General features: G+C 33.9%; 1 long non-coding RNA gene across 1 annotated transcript; it reads left to right on the top strand.

Annotated features, from left to right (window-relative positions):
• The first annotated feature begins 1,906 nt into the window (after window positions 1–1,906).
• LOC136788930 (uncharacterized) lies at window positions 1,907–8,727 on the top strand. Its single transcript, XR_010827552.1, has 3 exons — window positions 1,907–2,011; window positions 6,200–6,289; window positions 6,392–8,727. It is a non-coding gene; the product is annotated as an uncharacterized lncRNA (long non-coding RNA).
• Window positions 8,728–11,253: the final 2,526 nt, after the last annotated feature.

Here is an 11,253-nt window from a genome sequence, read left to right as displayed (position 1 = left end):
GTATTTAGAATTTTATTATTTGTGTGCTTTAAAACCACAGTAAAAATCCTTTAGTACTAAAAGGAGTTCAAAGCAATGAAACTTTAAATACAATTCCCTTAAGCTATTATGTAAGAGTCATGTATTACACAAAAATAAAGTAATAGTAATGATAAAAATAAAGCAAAGTTCTGCATCGAACAAAGAAACTTTCTGCTAGTTTAAAGATTTTTAACTTCAGTTTGTTTAATTTGTTTTCTTGTGTTTATATCTGCAAAGGTTCTTTGCCAGATTATTTTTTCTCCTTACTCCAATGTTGTCATAATATCTTTACTTTGACAGTGTAAAATTCAGCTTTGTGTTCTGAGGATTCAACATCTTTCTATTTAGCACAAGTAAATCTACTTTATTTACGGCTGAATACTTTACTAGCACAACACCTTAATCAGAAGGGATTTTGGATTTCTGTGTTTTGTATCTCTGTTGTTTTTTATCAGCTTAATAGTTGTAAATGTTCACAGAATACTTAGATTGAAAACACTTAACAAGAAGAAAACATTTCCTTTTGCTCTTTCTTGGCAGAAAGTTCCTTTATTTTTGTATACACACCCATACTGTGCACATATATGCATGCTTGTTTTATATATGCATTATATACTATACATATTCTTTTTTTTATACTACATATATACAATTTATGTTTAAATAAGTGTAACAGTTCATTGCTCTGGTTACATTTAAAACTATTTTCTAAGGTTTCTACAACTGTGTTTAAAAAGTGCTTGATGACATCCTCTTGCCTAAGTTAGATGTTTAAATGTTACAAGTCTATGAGCAAATCACCATCTACCCTCTTTATAGCCAATGGAGAGGAAATAGCTTAAATTAACTGGCTTTAAATGTCCATATTCTTATGAATTTAAAATATTCTGGTGTGATTAAATGAATTGCATGCCATGTAACTGGGTCATAGTTCTAAGTCTTGGGGTGTTTTTGACACCATAGAACTCACTTTCTGTCTCTGTACATGATCTTTCTACATTCTGCCTCAAGAGTAACAGTTTTTGCAGGCAGATTTACAAAACAGCAATTACTGAAGGATGAATTGAAACAAGAAGCCCCTACCTTCTTTTTCTAAACCTGTTTATCCAAAATGCATGTGGGCCACATTTCCAGCTCGAATTTCTATTATGAGCATTAAGATACCTGCAAAAGGATAATTTCTGCAATGAAAATGTGAACTACAAATGCAGAGCTATTGAACTCAGGTTTTGGTCACAGATCTTTTACTGCTAGCAGTTATCTTAACTGCATCTTCAGTATGTTTTCACTATGTAATATGCTTTTGTATTTTTGGTGATTAAAGTTAATCAGTAGAACACAATAGTTTACCTTTCTTCCATTTTACCTATAGGAATAACAGAGTTTTAGAACGATAACTGTAACTACTATCAATTGAAACACCTGTCAGTTGCAGGAAGATATTTTAATAAGACATCTATTTAATTACTTATTTACTTAATTTTTGAGATACCCTTAGATGAAATCAGAACTTTGTTGCAGAATGGTGTTGTTCTCTAGAACAAGTTAATGCAAGTTATATTTTCTATAATTAGGTAATTCTTTATCTCTGTGTGTTGCAACTCCTGTATGTTGTACTCTAACAATTGTATTTTTCATAATGAAATTAAACTGACTGAGTAGGTCTGCCAATCCACCTTCTCAGTTTGCATTGACTAAGCTTAGGTGGTTCCTTTAAACCCTACACAGCCTTGCTTCTTGGTAACCGTACTTAGAATTCATGGCACTTTCACCCATGACGTAGGAAAGAAGTGACATTTATTATCAGCTCAATTTGAACACTCATTTCTAAAAGCTTTTAGCTTCTATTGGAATGACAATGGCATCAATTCTTAAACTTTACAGAGCTTGCTGTACTCCTAAAAAGAAGAATTTCAGTGAATTCCTCTACACTTTTAAGAAATTACAAAGAACAGTTGGAGAATGGTTCGACATCTGGTTTGGTAAGAGAGTATGTACCACATTTCATTGAATTTACATTATGTAGGAGCTAGTAATCAAACTATAGGCATTTAATCTATTAACTCATCTGTTCTATGAATTCCAAGTCCATTCTTGGACCTTTTCTTAGTAGGTGAACCACTAGAATAATATGAATACCTTTGCAATTAGCTAATTCCTTTCTTCTGATGAGGCAATTTACTTCTGCTTTTGATTACAGGCTTGTGAAGATAGTCTTTATATAGTAGTAAATGCTAATATTGCAGCATTAGAAATGGCACTCAGCAAAAATTGTTAGGACTGCAAAGTATAAATGTCTTACGAAAGCTGTTTTCTCAGCATGAGACTGTTGGGTAGCTGATTGTTTTCCAAGTATATAAAAAAGGAAATGGCTTAGAGATCTAAACGTATGTGACAACTGAGATGCTGTTGGGTGCTAACTGTTAACAAGCACTTGCTTGTCGGTGTCAGTCACTCTAAGTGAATGTGATTATAACTGAGTATACCTTTAAAACTGTGCAAATGATTTGTAATATTCAGTACTATGTTCTGTGTTTATTTTTTGAAGTGGCTTGATCTTTAACCTCAAATAACTATATCATTTTAATCATTATTGTGCTTTCTGCTAGGCAATAGAAATTATCATGAGTCTCTACCCTAAGTATACAGGAAGTAATTTTTTTTTTTCCTTTTTCTGGTATTCTAAGGAACCGGAATGAGTAGTCATCAAGAATCAGGTTTTATAGAAACAATATCCATATTTTGTCTATAAGATTAGTCATAGTTTTGTGACATTGTGGATCAAATTCAATAATATATATCAGTTGCTTTATACTAGCATTGAAACTTAAGTCTACTATAAATCTGAAGCAACAGTGTGGTCCAGTAGGTTCTTGCATTGTCAGAGTAGCAGACAACAGTAGAGGGAGCTGATGAATTTGGTTGTTGAACTTCACCATTTCTGAGGTTTACAAGCTTCCTCCACTATTCAAATTTAGCAGAAAACAGAGCACAGAGCTCCCCTCTAAGCAATTGATGAGTATAATGAAAAAAAGTTGGTCTTTCTTCATGATTAATGAACCATTTATTTTCAGACTGTGGAACAGAAGGGATGAATTACCACATGGCCAATGTGACGTGTTCATAAAATGTACTAAACTGATTGGACCTTGTTTTGTAAATAAAGAGCACACTTTTAAATCACTTTATTATCAGACTTCCCTTAACCTATATTATGTTGCTAGAATAGCTCCTTTCAGTGAGCTCTTTTCTCTAACCCAAATTACGTTGCTAGGGTAGGTGCTCTCAGTTTGCTCGTTCCTTAACAAAGGCAGTTCTTAGAAAGTGATGGAGAATTCCTTATTTCTCATTAGATGTACTTGGCTTGTTGGGAATTCCTAGGCACTTTTTATTTCTATCCAGGCTTTCCTAAACAAAAATACATGTATAATTCTATTCTCTGTGTATGATTCTATTCTATTTAAAAATATGTCTATGATTCTATGATTCTATTTTTGCTGTGTGCTGAAAGAGCAATGCTTGTCCAGGTGATTTTTGTTTTTTTTTTTTTTTTTACTGTCATGGTAAACGTATTGTGTATGTTTGAGCCATGTGTGTCCAGTAGAAAAAACTCTGAAGCTTCCTTGTGGCATGTGTAGTTCACATGTGATCTATTCTTCCTTTTCTCATTAAGTGAAAAATACATTTATCAAAACATCCTCTTTCTCCTTAAAAACATTGTGGGACATTGCAGCCTTTGCTGCAAAGAATCAGAGAAGAACACACTGGCGACCTCATGTAATGAGCTAGAAGAAACATCAATATCTTAATCTTGATTATGACATCATCTTACTGTACCTTTATTTTATTTGCATTAAATTCATCATCATAAAAATGGTAATCACAGATGTCTTGGAAATATTAATTTTTTTAAGACTTGTGTGAGTGCTTTCAGAACATACCATGAATCAATATATAACTTCTGAATTTGTTTACTTTTTACTTATGTTTCTAAAGTTATGGCAGAGAATGGCTGTGAAGGTCTACTTTTGCCAAATAGTTCTTTCCTGACCATACTGGAGAGCTTGGAGTGACAGTAGCACTCTAATGCAATATTTTTAGGTAAACTATAAATGCTTTTAGACAGAATGCTTTATAACAAACCGGTAAATTAGTGGTTGCTCTGGTAAAACACTTGATATTATGTGATCCTATAACTATAAGCATTTTGTTTTACTTTTCTGCAGTCCATTATTTCCAAATGCTTCAAGAAAAAATGTGTTAGTGGCAGTGCTTTTTTCACTCTTTTATTTCACTTGTCAAATCGCTTTAATTTCATTCCACCATTCTGAATCCATTTCGGCTGAAAAATAAAGAGAAAGTTGCCAGCAATTGTGAGAGGACTTGAGAGTCCAGGTATAATATTCAGGGACAATTGCCTAAAATCACTTGAGCAATATTGCTCTTTATTTTCTTACTAGAACCTTGTGCAATGGAGCAGTGCAAATGCCCTATGTGCTACCTCTATAATTCTCACTTTGAAGACTTTTCTTCCTTCTTTTCCTTCCCTTTCCATGAGGTCTCTTCCTCTCCTTCTTGCTCCTTTCTTTGTTGTCTCCACCTTACGAGTCTCTTACTGTTACAGTTTTAAATGTTTTCAGTTTTTTTCAGCAGCTTAACTAGAAAATACCAGGGTCAGCCCAAGGCTGCAATCCCATTTCTTGTACCGAAGTTAGGAAACACAAACAAGATTGACCTTTTTAGCACTTGCTTCTACATTTTCAAGAGCTATGAAAAATGAGCTGTGCAGACCAAGATGACACTTTCCTGCTTAATAATCCTTCTTTTTATTTGTTCTCTGTGACCAAAGCAAATGTTTCATTGGCTGCAACTGTCAAAAATCTGTAGGTAGCTAGATTAGGGAACTACAAGCAGAGAGGTTATTTTTTTTTTTTTTCAGACTGCTTTCTGCAGTTTTAAAACCCTCAAAGATAAGTGGTAGAGTATTTAATGTTATCATTTAAAGATGATAATAATTCTCAGAAATTAGATGAAAGCAGAACATGATATCCAAACACCCCTACATTTTGGGGGAATGAAGACTGGAGGAAAGAGATTTTAGAGTTCTCAACAGAAAATTTTCTTCCTGGCTCTATTGTCACCTTAATGACTCCATAACAAGACCTAAGCTGTCTTTATTTAACTGTTCATACTCAGTTAGAAAACACATTTGAGTTTGGTTTTCAGCCTTGCAGGGGTCTGACTCACACATTATGCAATAATGATGTCCTCATTCTTTCCCAATGACTTAGTTATCTTTGCAGAAATTATGACAGTCTTTGGAACTCAGAATCCAAAATCTTATCTGTCACAAAAGGTGTGAAAATTTTTCTAGGAGGCGAGGGTGTAATTTCTGTATTTTTTTAACTTAATATTTAGCTAATTCAGAAAGAACAATTTAGGCAGCAAGGACTGAAAGACTCCTAGCCTGGTATACCTTATTTAGTTTAATGTTTGAAACTCATCTTCAGACATAAGCTTGAATTTACTTACAACCTCAGCCAGCTTGGAGACTTGTGGAATGCTTGTGTTTCTGTTCAAAAAATGCTTTCTTTATTCTTAATAGCATGTTGTTAGAGGACATGTTTTTAGTTAAGAGAAAAGACCTCCAGTTCTCTCAAACAGTAGAAGAAAACAGGCTCAGATGTCTTAGAATCTGCAAGAAAGCACTGCAAGCAAGGCTGTCAAATAAAAGAGCAACAGTGCTACCAGCTCTTGTAAACAAACCAATTATTTTCTGTCTTGGAATTAAACAGTAAGAAGGAATATTAAATTTATTTCTCGCTGGCTTAAAAAAAAGATAAGGAAAAAAAAAGAACATGGCTCTTTATTCTCCCTCTGTACTGAGTGGAGACAGGTAGCTCAAGAGGGTAATACAACCTATTAAAACTAAGTAGGGAAATCCTAAACAAGCAATCCTAAACTGAGAATAGAGTTTTGGACTTCCCACTCCCACATGGACACCTTATCATTAGGGTGCTCAGACAAACTCTTTCTTGCTTGCTTTCATTTTTGTACAGGTATCCACTGTGCATCAGCCCAGCTTCAACAGGAAGAAGGGACACTGCTCTCTGACACTGTAGCTTTGTGGTAATGTCATACTCCTACAATATATATTTAAGCTTCCTTTCTCCCACAGGTTTGAGAAGTAGATTTAGCACTCTGGATAACCATTTGGCTGCCTTTTTCTACCCTGTTTCCAAGACGCAATTCTGGATACAGAAGCAAGGTGGTAAAAGGATTTGTGATGGATGTCTTCTTTATTTGCTGTTTATTCTGCAATGCACTTTTTTAAAAAGCTGTGACTGTGCTGTGTATTTTCATTTTTCAGCTGGTGATATAGAACTTGCAGGAGGGAGGAACTGTGCCTTCCCAGAACTCAACTAAGTGATCTCTGCTGGAGAGAAGTGTCAGAAATGGATGAGTTTCTGCAACCCAGGGAGCCAGTAAAACTTCCTGGAACAAGGTTGAAAGAAAGAAGGCATTTTCCATGGAGACAGGAAGTGGGAAGTCTTTTCAAAAACATTAGTCATATGAACTAAATTTTTCTCCATTTAAAAGATTATTATTCCATGTTCTTTTCTTCTTCTACTTCTTGTCTTTTTTCTAATAGTGTTAATGAGTCAAAGACCCTTTGGTGTTTTTAATATTTTCACTTTAAGAAAAAATTCAGGCACATTGAACTCGCATCTCTGGCTGGTACAGAGTGCCACCATAAAGGATTTTGTACTCTCTCCTATGTTTGTAAGCTGAGACAAGTTAAACCAACTTCCTGTCCTGGATATCTATTTTAATTTTTCAAATTAGTGTAGAAGTTGCGATAGAGTATGAGCCTTTCATGAGACAAGTCAGATACTGTATCAAAATACAGTATGATGTGCCTTACAACTTAGCAAACAAGACCAAAATTTACTTAGAAGATGTTGGGGCATATGTAGATGTTTCCAACAGGTTCTCAAGGATAAAAAATGAACATTGCAAGGTGACTAGTAACATTTACAAGATCATAAAATAATGTTAAGCTCTGTTCAAACTCTAAGTTATTTGGATTATATTGTTTAGCAGAGGGAATGGAATTTAAGTTTCCTATCCTTATTCCTATCTTTAATCAAGATGTATTAAAGATTTGAGATAAACAGACATGCCAGGGTGTAGGATTCAGAGTCATTGGCATCCAAGTCATCCAAGCGTTACAAGTTTAACTAATGCTGTAAAAAACTATTATTTTTACAAAATTTTCAAGTTATAAAATTTATATATATAATTGATATTAAGTTTGTGACGTGATATATGTTATGAGATTATCATATCTCTCATAATTGCATGTTATACCATATGGTTTTATAAGGATATAGTAGCATAAGTTTATGCGACTATTAGTCATCTAAATTCTTTTAAGTTCTTGCTGAGTTTTTAAGAAACATTCAACACCAGAGAAAGCTGAGAAATTCAGAATACGTTGTTTGCATATTGTCATCAATCTTTTAATAAAGCTTTTAATTACACTGAGGTTATTTGATTAATATAGTCTAGGTCTTGGTGTAATTTTTTTCCTAGGCAATATGGTTAGCTGTCCTTTACCATTTTATTTTATTTTATTTTAAAATTTTCTTTGTCTTAGTTCAAAGAAACTTTTGGTGTTTTTGTATGATTACAATTCCATGTGAAATCATATTAATCTTTTCTTGAGAGTGAACAAATGCACTCACCTGCATCATATTAGAATTACAAAATAGTAAAATTACAAAGGTAAAAGCTAAGAAACAGCAAGGAAAAGGCACAGAAAACAGGGAACTCACATAGCTGCTCTAAAAAGGCTCCTACTGAAGTGGAGCACAGCTTATTCCTTTTGTCCTGTATTTTTTCACTGTTTTCTTTGTGGCTGAGAGATAATGCCATTCATTTCTTTTTTTTTAAATCACTGCTAATCTGATTTAATGGTTTTGTGATGAGCACATTTATGTTACAGTGTCTGACACTGACATTAAAATATTTTCTGTTTAGATTTTCACAAAGTGAATTTTGTGTCATGTCAGTCTTCATAACATTATTAAAAATGTGTAAAATAGGCCTGACCCTTTTATAGTCTTTGATGGATGTTTGGAACTGGGAAATGAGATATGACCTGGATGATACAGAGTTGAATTCAATAGAGTTAACAGAGCTGAAGATGTCTATTTGAAAGAAAATTAAAGTAGTTCTATGACACATATTATGTTTAAAAAAAAAATAATATATGAATCTCAGCTTTGTGTAAGTCAGCACAGATTCATGAATGCTAAAAGAGGTTGGTAAAACTCTGGCTGTTAACCAAGAACTGTTAATATTGACAGCATCAACCTTTTGTTTCCTTTGCCTTTGAGACAGCAGGGTGATTTTAGTAACAACAAAAACCAATGCCACTATTTTATTTTGTAATTGCTTTACTATTTTTAACACATACTTGAGTCTGATTTCTTCAGATTTTATTCTAGGTACACTGACTATAAACAGCTTAATTCGTGTAGTTCATTACAAATAAAGTTTTTTCTGGGTTTGTGTAATAAGCAGTCTAAACAAGCTGCATAATGGTAGCAAAGGTGTTTAGATCTGTATTCTACAGAAACTATTCAGATTCATGACTGGCTGAAAAAGTATTCTTTCTTGTCCTGGATATTTAAGACTCATTTTAAGCCTTCTTATCCACCTTTATTCTAGACACACTTGCTGAAGTTTGTCATCATATTACAAAATATCTCATTTACAAGAAATAGCATATTAGAAAATGTATTCTGATATTAAGCTGTGATTTAAGGCAGGCCTCTAAAACAACCAGCCAAAGGCAGTTTCTTTGTTTATAATTGTTTTTGAGCCAAGAAAATATTCTGTGGAAAAACACTGACAAGCGAAAATGGAGGCTTTTAAATCCACTTTGCACAAGCATTGTAAGATGCAGAAGGCAACAGAAAATAAGATGCTTGCTCATTACCAGGTTGATCACTAATTGCACTGAAATGAAGGCACTTCCTACACAGCATTTTTGAGTTTTCCAAATGCCATATTGATTCAGGTACTTCAGCATCATTGCAGTTCTTATCTCATGCTCACTATACAGGGAGATCTCATGACAAGCTAGCTACTTGAAAGCTAGAACCTGGCGACTGGATATAGAACCTGGGTTGGCCTGCTATATTTCCATTTTAATCCTTATAACACAAAATTGTCTCTGATGGTTTCACATTTCAGGACTAATCCTAACTGTAATTTTTTCAATTATTTTAAATTACTGTATGATCTAACTGAAAACAAACAAACAAGCAACAACACTCCACCAATATGCACCAAAATTAACCAACCAACAACAACAATAAAAAAGGGAACAAATTATGTCTTCGAATTTCCTTATTCCTTCAAATTTTTGAAGTGAGTTCCAGGCTTACAACAGGTTTGATATGGCTGAAAAATGAAATACCAAGTGGTGGTGGCTTGTGCTTTTTGTATGGTGCTCTCCCTCCCTCTAATGGCAACACTATACACACATTTCTGATTCACCTGCTGACTTGGTGATACTGATCTTTAGACCAAGAAACCCTTATTACAGACTATCTCCAGTTTAGTAAAGGTCATTTTTTGATAGTTCATCATACCTTTGCATATCTTGCTAAAGGCGTGGTTTTGATGTAGTTGTAGCTACTCTTTTTCTCCTCTGTAATTACTGCTTGTGCTATTATGGACTAGTGTCTATTGCTGTACAAACTGAATATGTAGCACCTAATAACTCTGGATCACCTAAAGTTTTTTTGTCGTCCCCCCCCCCCAAAAAAAAAAAAAAAGGAATGCCAGCAGTTAATCTTTGATCCTGAAAACTTTCCCAAATGAGTTACTCTGGGCTTTTAAGGGTAAGCAGGTTGTTAGAGGATTAGCATATAGACATGGATTTTCTGTGTTTTGGGGCTTATCTTTATTATTCCATATTGTGCAGCAAGGGAAAATGTCTGGTTAAGACCCAGTTCAGTTAGGACTGAAATGTGGGTGCCAGAACAGAATGACATGAGGATATGTCAGAGATTTATTGGGTTCAGTGAATGTGTCTATCAGAAGCAGTTTGAGGAGGGTTAGTGCTTAGTTTTATTAGAATTCCATTTTTTGTTAAATATATAGTAGAAAATAAAAATCAAAATAAATTACGTGGAGAATTACATTAACTAGAAGACATTGTGAGGTGTATTGCATCATAAGAAATTCTTTGGGATCTGCAGCATGGGGAAGTATCCATTTTGTGATGTTTTCTTTATTTTTTCCTACAGTTTGATAGCAGCTTGGTTAGTATTTTACAAGGCATTAAATGTATTTCTTCCTTCCATTTATATTATCAAGTCAAAATGACTTGAGGAAAGGATAGCAGAACCATCAGAAATGCAAACTAATTTGCTTTTATTAAACTAATGATCATATTTAATTATTGTTCTTTCTTTTCTGCACCCCCTTCTTCTCTTTTAAAAAAAGCGTGTAATACAAATTCTCAGTCTACTCAAATCATCTAGATTTGGGTCTAATTCAGTGCTCATTTTATATGCCAGGATTTTTTATAGGAATTCTATACATAATCAGTGTCACACTCTTTTTATTCATACCAAGACTGAAGAACATGATGCAAAATGAATTTTAATATGATTCTTCAAATCAGGTAATATGCTACTAGTTGATATGTAACTTGCTACATCAGTTGGGATTTTATGTAGTAAGACTAGTCAGCAATGGCAATACTTGGATTCACATTACACTGAGCAACATCATACAGATACGTAGTGAATTAATCTGCCACAGTTTTTCCAGTAGCAAATAATGATTACTCCAAAGTCATTATGACAACAGCCTTTTGCTGTAGTCTCAGTGACATACTATTACCCTTGTCACAATTTGGTGTAAAACATCTTTCATTCTAACACCATTCATTACCCTTGGGCTAGAGTTGCATTCGGTACATATCAGTAGAGGTGCAGGAGGTCAAATCTCAGTGAATTAGCTGTCCTCTGTGAACAAATAACTCCTCTCAGAAGATAATTTGCCTCTAAATAACTGTAACATTTCCATTTTTGTAAAGTTAGATTCTATTTGGTTTATATACTGAAACACTCAATTACAAAATATGTTCACACTATTTCATGTTTCCTGGGCTTTCCCCAAATACCAATTTTTGCATACTGATCACTG

Source organism: Anser cygnoides, chromosome 1 (assembly GCF_040182565.1).
Source record: "Anser cygnoides isolate HZ-2024a breed goose chromosome 1, Taihu_goose_T2T_genome, whole genome shotgun sequence".
NCBI classification, from domain to species: Eukaryota; Metazoa; Chordata; class Aves; order Anseriformes; family Anatidae; genus Anser; species Anser cygnoides.
Note: the sequence above shows the minus strand (reverse complement) of the source record. Positions and strands in the feature narration are given on the sequence as shown.